The sequence below is a fragment of the Euprymna scolopes genome, chromosome 11, assembly GCF_053919585.1.
Source record: "Euprymna scolopes isolate OS-2025 chromosome 11, ASM5391958v1, whole genome shotgun sequence".
In the NCBI taxonomy this organism is placed as follows: domain Eukaryota; kingdom Metazoa; phylum Mollusca; class Cephalopoda; order Sepiida; family Sepiolidae; genus Euprymna; species Euprymna scolopes.
In genome coordinates this window covers 146,053,106-146,071,919 of record NC_136492.1, presented here as the reverse complement: position 1 = coordinate 146,071,919, position 18,814 = coordinate 146,053,106, and positions in this window count along the sequence as shown.

The window sequence follows — 18,814 nt, the reverse complement described above, 5'->3', positions numbered from 1 at the left end:
ACCCTTACGAGTGACATGGCCACAAGGATAGACATAGAAACAGAGAATTTCCGACATCTCAGGCAACTATTCACGAAGTACTGCCGACCTGGAAAGTAGCTTTTTCTTCACCCTTTGTCAGAAAAATCACATTGGAAATGAGGACTGAGGGACAAATAAGGAGAAGCGAGAGTAACAAGAGCTTCCGATAACACATCCACAATGCGTTGTTTAGAAAAAAAAAGAAAGTTATTTTTAGAATGTTCGTTGGATCGAAAGAAAAAATAGAATAACATTTTTTAATGAGAAACATGTTTGTAATTCTTTTGTGTGTAAAGAGAAGTGAAAAGTAAATGTTTCTGTGCGCGGTTGAATGGCTGCATTATTCTCTCTGTGCATGTGTATGCGTGAATGGGTGTGTTTCGTCATGCTGGCGAAAGGAAATAGTAATGATGACGTTGATGAAAGAAAGAGAAAAGAGGATGACAAGAGTTCGCTCATCGTTTATAGGTGTTTTGAGATGCTCCCAGGCAAACTGGGAAAAAGGTTTGAAAAGTCTTTCTTTGAGTCTTGATTCGTTAAAAAGTGCACATCTTTGTCACATGCTATGCTTCCGACTACGTACGCCGAACAAACATTTAAAGTTTTCTTCCCTGCAGAATTTGCGTGGATGTATTTTGTGAAATCTTTGCACCTCTGAAATTTATTCATTTCTTTTTGCGCGCGTAATTGGATTTTTATTTATTTATTTTATAACAAGAAATGAATGCGTTTTTTAAGTGTGTTTAACCACACAACTGTTTCGTACTCTTATGCTAATTAGGTACACTGAGTAGTTAGTATCACTACAAAATTGAAAAATCAATATCAATTTAAATGTTTTTTTGTATGATTGTTTTACATAATGGACCTTTCCTACCTTCTATTTCAATTTTGAACCCAAGGTCATCTTCAAGATCATTTTCATAAAAATTAAAAATTCTAAAAGATCAATGATAAAAATTCATCCCACTTTACATAAGTTGCAATTCTAAAACTTTTTGTATTTGAAGTTGAAGTGTTTTTTTAAGTTTGTTTGAATATTCTATCTATCTGTTATATTTTATATGAAATTAATTGAATTGAAATCTAAATAAATCCCTCATCCTATCGGAAACATAGTACTAATCTCATCAGAGGCAAACGGATTAAATCAGGAGGAGGAAGCAAACTAACAGCATCTGCATTAAATAAAATCACTGAAATCAATCATTGACTTGTCGGAACTCTTGTCCACTCAGGAACAGAGAAACTATTAAGAATGATTACCGAATTGTGTTTGATTAATTGATTAAATATCTTATATTGATTTATTCTAAACATCCAGTGGTCATCTGTGATTTCCCATTATTTGGAAGGCATGAAACAGCATTCTGGTAACCATGTGTGATGACTTTATTTCCGCGTGCAACCTATGTTAACATTCTACACGTAAATTATGCAAATGCATTATCTTATATATATACAGGGTGACCCATAAACCGGGCCCCGACTCTAATTAGGCCCCGTTTCTTAGTGTTTTGTCCGAATGAAATAAAACTTTGGTCATAACTAGTTTATTATATTCAAAACATCACATCAAAACACTAGGGTCTTTGACCTTTTTTCTCCGTTCTACAGCATATGTTCTAGATGGCCTCCATTTAGCTTTTGTTTTTTTTTGGGGGGGGTCACCCTGTATATATAAGCAGAGAGGCTCGACGTTGCTTGAGATTGAATTTGGACCAATGATATGCCGTAAAACAAAACAACAAAACCAACAGTTCTGTTATGTCCACATCGTTTCTATCTATTTTTTTTCCGTTTTCTTTTCTTTTTTTTATTGAGACTCTAAATTAAGATTAGTCTTATGGTTGAAGAAGATTAGTCTTATGATTGAAGAAGATTAGTCTTATGGTTGAAGAAGATTAGTCTTATAATTGAAGAAGATTAGTCTTATGGTTGAAGAAGATTAGTCTTATAATTGAAGAAGATTAGTCTTATAATTGAAGAAGATTAGTCTTATGGTTAAAGAAGATTAGTCTTATGGTTGAAGAAGATTAGTCTTATGGTTGAAGAAGATTAGTCTTATAATTGAAGAAGATTAGTCTTATGGTTGAAGAAGATTAGTCTTATAATTGAAGAAGATTAGTCTTATGGTTGAAGAAGATTAGTCTTATGATTGAAGAAGATTAGTCTTATGGTTGAAGAAGATTAGTCTTATAATTGAAGAAGATTAGTCTTATGGTTGAAGAAGATTAGTCTTATGATTGAAGAAGATTAGTCTTATGGTTGAAGAAGATTAGTCTTATAATTGAAGAAGATTAGTCTTATGGTTGAAGAAGATTAGTCTTATGATTGAAGAAGATTAGTCTTATGGTTGAAGAAGATTAGTCTTATGGTTGAAGAAGATTAGTCTTATGATTGAAGAAGATTAGTCTTATGGTTGTATATTTCTTTTGTTTTAGATTTTATTCTTTTTTTGAAGAAATCACTAATAATTGTAGGAAAGATTGAAGCTGAGGACGTCTATGCTTGGTATTACTGACAGCAGTTTTAATGTGCTAAATATATTTATAAAACAGTCCAACATAAACAACTTCCTGATGAATCGCCCCCTTAAGTAAGACACTTTATCAAATCTCCAATACTAACGATTACTATGATACTATCCCATTGATTACTGTACACGCAATAACCCTTATCCCCGAGTGGCTTCCGGGCTTTGATAAGTGGTGACCTCCATGTAAAAAACAAAAAAAGATAGAATTTTTACAAGCGAGATCTTTTGACAAGCAAGAGATTTCTATGTCTCGTAATGTATGTTTAAAAACTAGATTTGGCTTTTTAACACATGGATGAAATGATATAACTAGTCAATACTGATGTTAAATATACCAGGGCAATGCCGAGGGTATTGCTAGTCGGTGATTGTTATGATCGTTGTAATATTTGTAAAAATAGAATGTTATAGCAAAATAAATATTTACAGAGAAAATTATTTATGTTAAGATGTTTAATAGCTTAAAGAATGTAGAACATAAACAATAGTTTAAAATAGATTGACCTTTAGAGTAGTTCGTATGTAGAGGTCATTTTAAAGTGAGGTAGACTTTAGGAGTGAGGTAGACTTTAGGAGTGAGGTAGAGTTTGGGTAGAGTTTTGGGAAAAGATCTGATGATTTGATCAGTAAAGAATCGGGAGTAAGAGAGAATGGATCAAGTCGGACGGTGATGGCGCCCAGTAGAGGGGATCAGAATGTGTTAGTCTATAACCAGCGGCAGCTTTCAAATAGGGAAACATCGGTAATAAAATTTACTGAAAAGACGACCCGAGATTTGTTGATTCATTGGGATGGATCCTTTTTGCAGCTTTTCTTGAAGATCCATGAAACAAGATTAGGACGAACCAGATATGTTTCTCAGACTGGCCGGATGTTACAATACAACTGTTATTGGTCCTTTTTGTTACATGTCCGTTATTAAAATGTATCTGTTGTTGTAAGTTTTAGACCACGATCCACAAGTTAAACACACATACATAATATACACCCGCCCCCATGCCATACAGAAAAGTCACGACAATAAAATAGGTGACCATTTCGGTATTCCAGGTGCTGTATGTGCTCTCCACTAATCACGGCAATGTTTCAAGTCATCCTGGACTTCTTACGACTGAACTCAAGCAATGCCGATTCAGGAGAGGTGTGGTTGAAGATTGTGCAACCCTTGCCTCCCAATTACACATGCAGCTACCCTTACAGAGGGTATCCATCATCTTTTGAGACTGAATGGAGGCGACGCAAATATTTAGTTTAAATAGTGACAATCTTTTATGGTATAAAGGTGGGTTAATCATGATTTTGATTTTTTTTTTTATTCGGGAGTGTATGTGTGTGTGGGGGGGGGATAATATCAGTATGCATAAAAAGTATAGAAAAAAAGGAAATGAAAGAAGAATCTTACATTCCCAGTATAACAACTATTTGTATGGATAATAGTTGTACAAGCAAGACAGATGAGTTTAGAAAGAATTTTTTTTATGACTAATGAGTCACCACTTATCAAGGTCTGGATCCCACTCGAGGATAAGGGTTAGTGAGTGTACAGTGGTCAAAGGGAACATGTAGTAATCGTTAGTAGTAGACATTTGGTAAATTGGATTACTTAAGGGGACAGTTCAACAAGAATTTGTTTACATTGGACTTGAAGGCAACCATATTGTAATCAGTTGGAAAGCAGGAACGCGGAACAGAGTTCCACAGGTGTGCAGTTCTAAGAAAGAAGCTTTGTTCATGGAATCTACGGTTAGGTTTAGGCACATAAAGAGTGGGGGAAATTATTGATAGTTATTTCAGTGAGACAAGTGTTTTTTGTGAAAGTCAGACCAGGGAGGGGGAACCATAGATGGGAGCTACGACGAGCAGTTGCCATGAAAATAATAATAAAGCAGAAACAGGTTTGCAACGGCTCCATTGTAGGGGAGAGAAAAGGCTAAAAAGTCTATTTTGAACTCTGTCAATGCAGGACAAGCTGCTTCTAGCAGCTCCTGCCCAAATGTGGCAACAGTACTCCATCCTAGAACGTACTTGGTTCCCCACTTTTTTCCCCACTCCCGCCACATCCCATCCTCCTAAACTAGACACTTCAGTACCATATATATCGGTGCAGTTGGACTGGGCTGTCTTTGCCTAATGGATTGAGGGTACTAGATTGACAGTTTCCTGGCTGCTGTTTCCGACTGATAGTACAGGTACCCTAATTCTTTGGTAGAGCTTAGAGTGGCTGCTCCATCAACAGTTGTATAATATCAGGATGTTTGTAGTGCCATGTCGCGCATGGAAAGGGATCCTGCATTCATCCCCGGTGGGTTTTCCTGAGGCCACAATCCTGTGGGTGAGGATAGCTGATGGTCTACTTGTGTTGCATGCCTGGTATTCTGCACAACCACTTGTCCAGCAGCCCTCACTCCCTCACCCTAACTGAAACTTTTAAATCAAACAAAATGAAATGACACCTGAAGCAAAAGACACGTTTAAACCAGGACCAAACTCAAAGAAAACCTGTGGGCTTAGAACTAAATTAGATGATGTTGAATCATTCTTCCTTGTAAACACTCCGGATATCTTAGCATTAAGTGAAGCTAACCTTTACTCCTCCATTCCCTCTAACCACTTTAGGACTCGGACAGACATGCATAGGCTTGGAGTCTATATTCGTAATATCCTCCCCTTAGTTAGAGAAATAAAACTAGAATCAGACGACCAGGCCTTTATGTGCTTCAGACTAAATATGCAACATAATATTAGCTACTTGTATTTTCTCTAGCGCTCTCCCTTAACCCAGGACTGTACCAAAGTCTCTGACATCATAGATATAGCACTCTCCCTCGATACTAGTGCACAAGTACATGTATTTGGTGACTTCAATGTCCACCACAGTAACTGGCTTGGATTCTCTAACTACACAGACGTAGCTGGTAGCACAACACAGAGCTTCTCTATATCCTATTCCCTATCTCAGACAGTTACATTTCCGACACGTTTCTCAGACCAGCAAGATCAACATGCCTCACTTCTAGATCTATTTCTGACAACAGTTCCCGATGATTGTACAACAAATGCCCACAGCCCACTCGGGAATGCCGATCATGCTGTGATAATGGTAGAAATCAGCCTAAATTCTCGCCCTAAAACTGAAGACCCACTACTCAAAACAACGAGGTATTACAAAAAGGCTGAATGGGAAGCCATCAGAGAACTCATCAGTGAAAGAACTGGCCTACTACATTATCGCCCCATTAGCCTCCTCCCGCTTTTCGCCAAAATATTTGAGTCCTTAGTTAATCAAGCTCTAGTCCAACACCTAACAGCTGCTAACCTCCTGACTGACAAAAATGTGGATTCAGGCAAGCCTGTTCAACAGCAGATATCTTAACTGTAGTCTCTGAACGAATATACCGTTCACTAGACAAAACAGGGGAGGGTAGAGCGGTGGCCCTTGATGCATCTAAAGCTTTTGACAGGGTATGGCACGATAGTCTTCTAAGGAAAATTAGATCATATGGAATCACTGGAAGAATACATAATGTAATAAAATCCTTCTTAAGTAAGAGAAAAATCCAAGTTGTTCTCAACGATCGTACATCTAAACAATATGATATAAATGCGGGAGTACCTCAGGGGTCTATCCATGGCTCTTTATTATTCCTGATATTCATAAATGACCTCCCTGATAAAATTTTTTCGGAAATGGGTATATTTTCCGATGACACCACTCTCTATAACAGGCATGAGGGGAAAACAAATGAACATATATCTAAGGAAATGGCAGAAAGACTAGAGGATGACCTCCAATCTGTAGTGAAATGGGGATAAAAATGGATAGTCACATTCATTGCTGCCAAGACTAAGCTTGTTTCTTTCAATAATTACAAGAAACCTTTTCTACCACCAATACCAATGGTCAAGAACACATTACCCGAAAGTACTTCTTTTAAACTCCTCGGCCTGACGTTTACAGGGAACATGAATTGGAATATATACATTGAGAGCAATGCCAAGGCTGCTGCAAAGAAGGTGGGCTCTCTCTACCGTGCTAGAAAACTACTTACGCCTGAAAGTATCCTGTATATCTATAAGGCCACCATTCGCCCATGTATGGAGTACTGTTGTCACATTTGGGCTGGTGTATCTGCTGCTTGTTTCTCACTCCTTGACAGGGTTCAAAAGAGAGTCGCCAACCTGATAGGTCCTGAACTGTCATCTAGGCTTCAGCCTCTGTCTCATCGACGAAATGTTGCATCCCTCTGCCTGTTCTACAAATACTTTAATGGTGAATGCTCTGATGAACTGCAAGCACTTGTACCTCCTCGACATGACTACCCCCGACAAACCCGACAAACCCGACAAGCAACTAAGTCTCACCCCTTTACAGTAGAGATCCCTAGGTGTAAAAAAGCTTTTTGCTCCAATAGTTTCTTCCCCAGAACTCCAAGTCTTCGGAACTCCCTTCCAGGATTCTGCTTCCCCAACTGTACTGATATGCAGAAGTTCAAGTGTAATGTGAACAAACATCTTTCTACTCATCTCCCTTCATAATGCCCCTGCAAATTATGTCCCTGATAGTAGCCCCCTACTTCAAAGTGGCACTGTGCTTTGTTTGGGATAAAAATTGATTAAAAAAAACCCAAAAAAAACCCTCCATTTAATATCATAAAGAAACCGAAATACTTATCCCTGAGTCAAGGGAAGTAACTCATAACAGCAAATGGTTCAAGGGGGATAATTTATTATCTACATCACCGTTCCCTTCAAGTAGACTTTCATTTTTAAGATTAACTGTAGAATGGCTGTAGTCTAACAATTTTAGTGTAGAAGCATCTCTTTGTTAAGGAATCTGTTCGTTAAATTAATCATAATATCATGGTTTAATTAATTACATTATTATTAATTAATAATTATTATTAATTAATAATTATTATTAATTAACTAATAATTATTATTAATTAATTAATAATTATGTTGTTTTATTTTTCTAAAATTTTAACATTTTACTAGCATTTTAAATATTGGGTATTGTTTTTGGTAAAATAAAACGACACGGAATATGCTAAAAATAATGCGGTCCATATTCAGTATAAGTAACTCAGCATCCAATAATAAACACATCTGAATATGGCGTGCAAAATGGGGAATAATTTTGACATTGTGCAATTAATTCTGTGATTGCTCACTTCACTTCAGAAATTATTTGTGGATCATTTTGCTTATTCTATTATGTTTTGAGAGGATCACACAGATATAAATCTGAAAACTAAGGTCTGGTGAGTCTAAAGGTTATTCACGTGTAAATATCACCACTACATCATCTGTAAAAATGTTCAGTATTCAGTTTAACAGTAAGTTCTGGCAACATGTTTACCAGAAAAAACAGTTGGAAATAAGTCATACACCATTCACAATGACTATGCAATTTCTACAGCTACGCACATAGAAAATAAAACTGTTAAACCTGACATTCGTCTTTATGTTAATGAGGATAAGACAAAGTTTATGAGTTTCAATGCAGATGGGGAGATCAAAGTTCTAGATGGAACAACACTGAAAGAAATCACTGAGTTTACGTACCTGGGCAGCAACATAGGTTCCATGGAGAGAGATATTGAAATTCGCATCTCAAAAGCATGAGTGCATTGGATAAACTGCGATCAGTATAGATTTCAAGGCTAACTGACAAATTGAAAAGGCAGTTCTATAGTGCAGTGCTGGAGTCTGTCCTTGTTTACAGTGCTACAACCTGGACAGTCACCATGAACAGTGTTAAATATATCTTGGCAAGATCATCCCACAAAGCAGCAACTTTATGGCAACCTATCTGCCATATCTACTACCATTAGGGAGTGACGTCTACGATTTGCCAGCCACTGCCAGAGGAGCAAGCAAGAGCTGGTGAGAAATATATTGCTGTGGACTCCACGGCATGGGAGCGCGAGTATAGGATGACCTAGATCCATGTACATTCAGCAAATTGCACATGATACCAACTGTGATTCTGAAGATCTGAGGCAGCTTATGGAAGACAGGGAAGTCTGGAGAGAGAGAGAGAGAGAGAGAGAGAGAGAGAGAGAAAGAGAGTTACATTGGTCTGAGCAAAGAGCCCGACCAGACAGATAGATAGAAACCTGTCATAGTGATATCGGATAAGAGAGAGAAAGTAACAACCATAGTCTAAGTCAGTTCAATCCCTAATGTGTGTTTAAACAGAGCTGAGAGAGAAAAGATAACTAAATGAAAAGGTCTTATGTATAGCATGAAAATAAACTGGAATTTTAGGAAACTCACCATCATTGCAATAATTATAAGCATAGCCAAACTCAAGGAAAAAAATTTCAAAAACTGTTTGGTGAATATACCCGGTGAACCAAGTGCAAAGGAAATACAAATAATTACACTCAAAGAGACGATTAAAATCTCTTGGTTAACGGTGTTGTTCTCTCTAAATGGTCGCCACATTGGTTAGCTCTCCATGCATGGTACCAGACACAGCTGGCTGTCAACATACTGCACTAGTCGCAGCTGTCAACCTAGATAGCTCGCTTTCAAAGTGGTAAGAGAAAGAAACTCATATGCTTGTCGAGCGTCTTTTTTCTTCTTTTTGCTTTCCCCCCTTCCTTCCAATCCTTATGCATTCCATGATGTCACAATAACGCCATGGCTTAAAATGCTTAGCACGTAAGTAGTCATTTAATGGCAGAACTGGACGCCGTTATATTCGTTGGAGTATCTGAAATAACCGGTAAATGTCTGGCATCCAGTAGGATGCCCCATCTCTAGCAAAAAAAAAAAAAAATGATAAAATCGGAAAAAAAATGGATCATACCTCCTATTAATAAGATAATCACGAAAGAGTCTTCATTGAAAATAAAAAAAGACTGTTGGACATGGATGATTAAAACTTGGTGGATAAGTCATTCATATACTCAAGTTTGCCAAATATTATTTTAAATGTCTGCTAGAGCTCGACCGGAAATTGATGCAAACCGCCGGAATATGCTGAGTGCTGATCAAGTTGATCAGCCAATCAGAAACTGACAACAAACGCGATTAGCCAATAAAAAGCCAAGTAGTCAACTTTTAATAAATTGAAAAACAAAAAGTTAGTTTTTAATGTTAATCAGTTGGAAGAATGGTGCCTGCAACAATGAATTAAACTGTGCTAGACAAATTATTTCAAACGCCCGGAACAAGTCGTCAAGATCATTTACCTATGTATGCACAACATGGCCACTATAAAAATCTGAAGAGAGAATGTGGGGTGGGCTCGGAACATACTGTTATTGGTTGGAGGAACTAACCCTAACCCTAAACTCTGAAAAAATGTTTTTACTTATGTAAACCAAAAAAAGAAAACAATATTTATTCGTGAAACTTAATGTAGGTTGATGTTATATTTTATTTTATTGTTTTTCCGGGTTTTTTTATTTTAATAGTAATTCGTATCTAATAACTGTTATTTTCTACTTCTTAGTATTTTTAAGATTTGATTAGTGCTCAGCATATTCCGCCGATTTATGTCAGGTGCAGGTCGAGCCCAAGCAAACATTTAGGGAAATCTGGTTCACAGGATACAGCAGTATCGTTACTATGTAGTAAATGACATTTGCATCCATAAAATTTTTGATAAAATACTAATTCATAATAGAATGTTGTTTCATCTAAGAATTATCGCATAAATTTTATTCGTAAAGTTATTCCAGCCATTCTCTTCCTAAATACAAAATCTTTAAATTCATTGTCATCAGATTACACTTTAATTCACCGAAATGATTGATTTTTTAGACTTAAGTTTTGGATCCTATTTTTATAATCTCAATTTCTTAAAAAGAATTGAAATACCGAAGCAAGTGAAGATCACAAACAACTTTGGTGCCTTCTGTTGCTGCATCTTTGGCAACGTTCCTGTTGAGCCAATCAATTCTTATGAAGGGAAAATCAATATTTGACACTTCCAGTTTTGCAAGCGCAAGACCAAAATAATCTGGCGAGAGATCTCTCCATCTTTTTCCAACTCATCCATCTTTTTCTAAAGTTCATCCTTCATTAGTGTCGGACTTGTTGCAGCTATTAAGATTGGTAGATAAATTGCATAGTTTGAATTGCACAAAATCTAAAACCCAAAGAAAATAATCCAAAACAGTTTGATTAAAAAAGTAAGAAAGGCATATTGCTACTCAAATGTAAAAGACTACCGTGATCGAGGCATCATACATACGAGGACACACTAAGTTGGGAGTTGAGCAGCAAAAGGTATGTTCATATATTTAAGTTTTTGCATGTTAGTACAGTCAGAGAAGCAGGAAATAGGGAGAGAATTTCAAAGTTTGAGGGAAGAAAATATTAGAAGAAGAAGAGTTTCTGACACTTGAGGACTTCTACAATGGAAGGGGTAGATTTTGCTGCTTTTCATGTTTATCAGGAATATTTACTGGTGTTGTGAGTTCATCAAAGCACATTCCATTAAAATACTTATGAATAAAATAAGCACAGGGAAGCAGCATATCATTGATGGGACGGTTTGGAGTTTGGTTGACCAATCTCCAACCTTTCCCATTGTCGCAACGTACTGTTTTACAGGTACTTTATGAACTCGTACCACTTGTATCACACCCTTTAAATGTAAACGTCTCTGGATGCCGGAAGGATTTCTTCCCTTGAACTTTGGAATTCCCTTTCTGACAGTACTACCATGCAGAAATTTAAATATAATGTGAACAGACTGTAACGTGCATCCAGGAGATAAGCGCCCGCGTGTTTGCGTGTTATGTGGGTACGTGGGAGAGACGGACGAGGGGAAAAGACTTACCTCGAGACCAGCTCGGCGTCACCGACCGAAAATAGAAAAGAAAGACAAAGATGGCGGCCGCCGTCTTTTGTAAAGTACAATGTCTCGCAAAGTCACACGAATTCTCGCAATATGCAAATTTAGCCTACAACGACGATAAAAGCGGGTGATGAAAAAGACGTGGGGAGAGCGACGATTGAGTTGGTCGGGGAATCGTGTTGCTGTTGCTTCTCGTGTCGTGTGAGGATATTTTACCGCTGTTGGGTCCGGTCTGAGTAACCGTTCGCGTCCGTCTAGGCACCTTGCTAGTCGGATTCCGTGCAGAACCGGTGTATAATGGTTATTGAATTGCTGCAACGTTTATAACATCTTTTCCTGAACTTACCGTGTTAAAGAGAGAGTCGGGCGCCATCTTGAATTTTTCCTTATACATCTACAGAGGGCGCAGTAATTCTTTTTCTTTTAAAGGACTTTCCTTACATATTTTGTTACACAGACATCAAACTATTCAACTCTCTGTAAGCATGGTCGCTAATAGTAGTTTCTTACGACCCAGTCACAAAATGTTTTGTTTAACGCAAACAATAAAAGATTATATACACAAATCTATTTCGGACAATTTTTGCTGAATTTTTTCACAAAAATTGCATTCTTATCATTCACTTTTGATAAATTTTTATAGTTTCCTCAGCTATTGCATAATAGCAATTCATTTTCATAGTCAATTACACAATTTATGACAGTTACAAGGTTCATATTTAAAGTTTGTTGTTTTTCTGGTTCTTTTTTTTTTTTTGTAATAATATCGTTAGGTTTGTGATAGAGCCAAAAAATATGTACCAAATAATTCAATAGTTCAAATGTATTGAGTTATTCTACTTTAACGGGCACAGCCAGGACACAAACCCGCTAGTATATTATATATATATATATATATATATATGTGTATATATATATACATATATATATGTGTATATATATATATATATATGTATATATATACATATATGTGTGTATGTATATATATACATATATATATATGTGTATATATATACATATATATATGTGTATATATATACATATATATATATGTGTATATATATACATATATATATATGTGTATATATATACATATATATATATGTGTATATATATACATATATATATATGTGTATATATATACATATATATATATGTGTATATATATACATATATATATATGTGTATATATATACATATATATATGTGTATATATATACATATATATATATGTGTATATATATACATATATATATATGTGTATATATATACATATATATATATGTGTATATATATACATATATATATATATATATATATATATATATATATATATATATATAAGAGCAAATAGTTAAAACATGTTAAAAACACTTTGAAAAAGAGTTAAAAACATATTTAATTTGAAAAGGAAACACTAAATAAGTGGATAGTCCTTAATCCGCAGAGTTTCGAAGAAATACTTTCCTTCTCATCAGAGGGTGGGAATTAGTAAAAATGCGGGATCGGATTTTGCATGCAAAAGTATTTGATTAAACTGCAAGTAAGTCCAAAATCTTACTTGATAACAAAAGGGAATATGGTGAAGAAAAAGATGATTTCACGTGTGAATGGATAGTCTGATGAAAGGTAAAGTACCCAATGACGGTAAAATCAAAAAATGTAAACCCAAGAAAATTAGTTAAATTTCGATTCGCACAAGTAAAATCCAAGGAAATCGCGTAATTGGGATATGGTCCAAAATAATCCAAAAGGCCGAAATCCGTGGAATAATTCTCAAATAGGTACAAGGAAAAGAGGAAAGAATTCAAATAATATTATATTATTATATTATTATTTTATTATATATATATATATATATATATATATATATATATATATATATATATATATATATATATATATATATATATAAAAATACCAGCGGTGGTTGACGTTATGTTTTGAGAAAAATAGAAAAACCGAATGAAATTATTAAAATAATCAACGTTTCTTCCCTGTTTCAGAGGACATCTTCAGGATATTGAAGTAAAAATGCAAGAAAAGAAAAAAATCATAGACCATGCGAAAAAGAAAAAAAGAGGACAGTTTTTGAATCCTACCCATGTCGGGAAGGACAAACATATGTGTGTTAATGGGAAGGTTAACCAGGTTAACCGTTTTTCCTTAAATATTTCTTAAATATTTTTTAAAAGTTTATATATAGAAATTGAACAACCCAAACTTCCCATACGCACACATATGTTTGTCCTTCCCGACATGAGTAGGATTCAAAAACTGTCCTCTTTTTCGTATGTTCTATGATTTTTTCTTTTCTTGCATTTTTACTTCAATATCCTGAAGATGCCCTCTGAAATAAGGACGAAACGTTAATTATTTTAATAATTTCATTCGGTTTTCCTATTTTTCTCAAAACATATACACACACACACACACACACACACACACACACACATATATATATATATATATATATATATATATATATACATACATATATATACACACACATGCCCCCATCAATTTTACAAGAGCTGTTGCAATTGTCAAGTCTTAATTTTGTAGGAAGATGAAATGTTAATCATCAGTGCAGGAACTGATAATTACTACTGGTCGCAAAATTCGGCTTTCTGGGCTCGCTGCCTTCTTTGGCCACCATGAATAAATTATTGACAGCCAACAGAGTATTCAAACAAACAAGAAATTCAGAATGATGTACATGGCTAACTGACCGATTTATTCTCAATTTACTTCCTTATGGTGCACCAACCGTCCATTTTTCTATTAATTATTATATTGTACCTAATATATAGTAGTGATTTCAAAAGTACAGGGTGAATCGATAAAAGTGTTGCCCTAAAGAAAACAACACTATAGTTTTATTTTAAAACTTTTATTGAAAAAAATCAATCCAGATAACTTGATTATGTAGTAGAGCTGACTATTCAATGTAGCTGCTTTCAGCTTCAATCACTACCTCGATACGGGCACAGAACTGAGAGCATGCCCTTTTCACAAGCACTAACTCAGGGGACGGCAGCGATCAGGCTGGCTTTAGTGTTATGGGAGATCATGTTGGTGATGTAGTCCAGCGAGTTCAAGTCGGGGAAAAGGGGTGTACAAAATCGTAGCACTCCTTCTGAAGCCAAGTCTATGTCTCATTAGACTTGTGGGTCAGTGCCAGTCCTGCTGCCTCAACCAGGGTCTGCCAGTAGTCACCTGATTGCACCAGGGGATCATCATACTTTGGTGCTGATTTTCAAGCCGACTTTAAAGGTATGAGGTGGCATAATGTGCCTCTCACTTGAAACCACACCAAAGACCATAACCGTGGCCGAAAACTTTGTTTTCATCACCCTGGGCACGTCTCTGTTATTCGTCGTAATCTGGCAATGCATTTTGAGGATGCTGGCAATGGTCCTGTTGTCGTAACGTGGATCATTGTACAGCGGCGTATCTTTAATCTCGCTCGTTGAACATTGTGTCAGTTTCAAACATGATAGCAAGCTCCTTTCGCTCTTGGGATTTGTACGCAACCGGCTAACTAGTAGATAGCCAGCAAAAAAAAAAAAAAAAAGGAAACTGGCAACCAAAAATAATGCTTGAAATTTTTTAGTTTTAATATCCGCCGAAAAAGAAAACAAAAACAAAAAGAACAAAGTTAGGGTCCAGGGGAAATAACTCAAACCGGTTTATATAAAAAAAAATCGATGTTGGTAAAAAATAAATTAAATTAAATATGTTTTCAATATAAGTTAAATTTAAAAAACAAACTTAAAAAGAACACGTAAAGCAATTCTCTAACTATATACAATAACTAACATATCGCTGTTTAATAAAATCGATTTTTCTTAATGTAATATGCAAATGAGGTCACCTCTTAATCGTATATTTCGTAAGAATCAAACGATATATAATACTATATATAGAAATGAATAAAATGATAAAAGAAAACAACAACAAAAAAAAAAGAACAAAGTTGGCGCCCAGGCGAAATAACTCAAACAGATCGGTGTCGGTAAAAATAAATGAAATTAAACATATTTATATAAATCAAATTTAAATAACACACTTAACAACAACACGTAAAGCAATTCTCTCACTATAAACAATAACTAACATATCGCTGTTTAATAAAATCGATTTTTCTTAGTGTAATATGCAAATGAGGTCACCGCTTAATCGTATGTTTTGCAAGAATCATTCGATATATACGAATGAATGAAATAATAAAGTAATCCACCTTTTGTGTATATTAATTAAATTGTGAATAAACAAACAGGCAGGAATACGAATATATATATATATATATATATATATATATATATATATATATATATATATATATATATATATATATATTGTAACCGGAATCCACCCTAAAAGTAATGAAGCAAACACTGCACAGAGGATGTTGTGTTACTGTAATATAACTTCCTGTTTCAACAGATTTGTTTCTCTTATTTATTATACCTATTCAAAAACATAAAAATTTTGGCTTGTAATTAAACCTTCCAATCATGTTAGAAATACACAAGTTTCTTTATAAAGACATTAACATCGAATTTTGCCGCAAGATTAATACTAAAAATGTGCGAGTAAATTATATGTAAGATTTTTGCTGTCTTCGTTTGCTCGATTATTTTAATATTGTATGGTTGGAGATATATTTCCTATGAACTCAAAATAAAGTATTTGATATTTTATTTAAACTAAAAATGTACAATGGCAAATTAAGAGAAGCAAGATTCAGTTGTTTGATGTTCAAAGATTTCCTGATCTAATTACAAAAGTAATTAAATCTCGGCCAATTACAACCAGGATATGACGAAAAAGTCTTTTGTAGACACTGTGGAAGCTGTTTGTAGTGGCTATGCACTGACCATCGATTTTGGTGGGGATTGACTTTGTGTACATCTGCTTAATTGCATTTTACAAGATAAGAAGAGCTTTTGTCCTTTAAAATATCAATAAAAAGGGTTTTTGAATTAGACATTTAAAACGTCAATAAAATATGCTTTCTAAATTTGTCATTAAAAATATATATAAAATATTGTTTTTGATTTTGTAATTAAAATAGCAATAAAATATCTTTTTTTAATTCGTCATTTAAAATATCAATAAAATATATTTTTTGAATTTGTCATTTAAAACATAAAAATATATCGTTCTTAAATCCTTAATTAAAACATCAATAAAATGGTTTTTGAGTTCGTCATTGAAAACACCGATAAAATATGTTTTTATAATTTTTTATTTAAAACATCGATAAAATATGGTTTTCAATTCGCTATTAAAGCATCGATAAAATATGGTTTTCAATTCGCTATTAAAGCATCGATAAAATATGGTTTTCAATTCGCTACTTAAAACATCGATAAAATATGGTTTTCAATTCGCTACTTAAAACATCGATAAAATATGGTTTTCAATTCGCTACTTAAAACATTGATAAAATATGGTTTTCAATTCGCTAATTAAAACATCGCTAAAATATGGTTTTCAATTCGCTACTAAAAGCATCGCTAAAATATGGTTTTCACTTCGCTACTTAAAACATCGATAAAATACTATTTAAGCGCTGCCTTAAGGAGAAGTGATTTCCGACCCCCTGGAAGACCTAATCAGTTTGCCCTGTATATAAGAATTCAGGTGATAAGTCATCTCCCTCTCAGTTCAGATCAATAAGTCTCCTGTGTGTTATGAGTAAGTTGCTGGAATCCATATCAAATAGAGAAATAGTCAACCACCTCAGCAGGAATACCCTTCTTAGTGACACACAATATGGTTTCCGCTCTGCAAGATCGACCGCAGATGTGCTGACGGTTATATCCCACAGGATTAGTGAATCTCTTGACAAAGGCTTCCTTTCTAGGGCAATTGCTCTTGACATATCAAAGGCCTTCGACAAGGTATGGCATAAGGGTCTACTTCACAAGATTTCCAGCTACGGTATAACTGGAAATGTTTTCTCAATCATTAAATCATTTCTCTCCGATAGGCTCATAAGAGTAGTGGTAGATGGACAAAAACTAGAGGCCTGCAATATAAATGCTGGAGTCCCTCAGGGGTCAATCCTGGGCCCAACTCTCTTCCTGATCTACATCAATGATCTCCCAAAACACATACTTAAATCATTCGTTGACATCTATGCTGACGACACGACCATCTACGGCAACACATCAAAGGCTGTAAATGACAAAGTTCTCTCTGATTCTCTCTCCTCTGATCTCGAGCGCGTGGTTCAGTGGGGGAAGATGTGGCTGGTTACCTTTAATGCATCCAAAACCAAACTCCTATCCTTACATCATCAACGCTCTGATCCCCAGCTAGCATCAATTGAAATGGATGGCTCTCGTCTGGGTGAGGCCCCGTGTTTTGACAAGCTTCTGGGTTTGACCTTTACTCCTGATCTGAAATGGAACACATACATCAAGTCTGTTGCCAATGTCGCTGGAAAGATGATGGGATCCTTCTACCGCTCCAGAAGATATCTCACTACTGATGTAATTCTCTATCTATCTAAAAGCCAAGTACGTCCAAGGATGGAATACTGTTGCCATATCTGGGCAGGAGCGGCCAAAAAACAGCCTATCCTGCCTTGACAGAGTACAAAATAGACTTCGTGGCTTAGTGGGGGATGCCCTTTTCTCTATCCTTCAACCTCTCTCCCACATAAGAGACGTTGCGAGCCTATCCTTGTTTTATCGTTATTTTCATGGCAGGTGCTCGTCTGAACTCCAATCTCTGGCCCCCCTCTCGCCAATCTTTCACGAAAAACACCCGTCTAGCTGAATCCACTGTGAAAAATTTCCCCCACTCTATATCTGTGCCTAAATCAAAACGCGGTTTCCATGAACAAAGCTTCTTTCTTAGAACTGCACGCCTGTGGAACTCTGTTCCGTCTGCCTGCTTCCCACCGGACTACAACTTGGATGTCTTCAAGTCCAATGTTAACAAATTCCTAATGACCCGCCCCCTTAAATAAACACTTCATCAAATCTCCACACTAACGTAAAGTACTTGCAATAGCCCTTATCCCTAAGTGGCTTCCGGGCCTTGATAAGTGGTGATCACTGTGTAAAAAAACAAAAAACAATATGGTTTTCAATTCGCTACTTAAAACATTGATAAAATATGGTTTTCACTTCGCTACTTAAAGCATCGATATAATATGGTTTTCAATTCGCTACTTAAAATATCGATAAATATGGTTTTCAATTGGCTACTTAAAACATTGATAAAATATGGTTTTCACTTCGCTACTTAAAGCATCGATAAAATATGGTTTTCAATTGGCTACTTAAAACATTGATAAAATATGGTTTTCAATTCCCTAATTAAAACATCGATAAAATATGGTTTTCACTTCGCTACTTAAAACATCGATAAAATATGGTTTTCAATTGGCTACTTAAAACATTGATAAAATATGG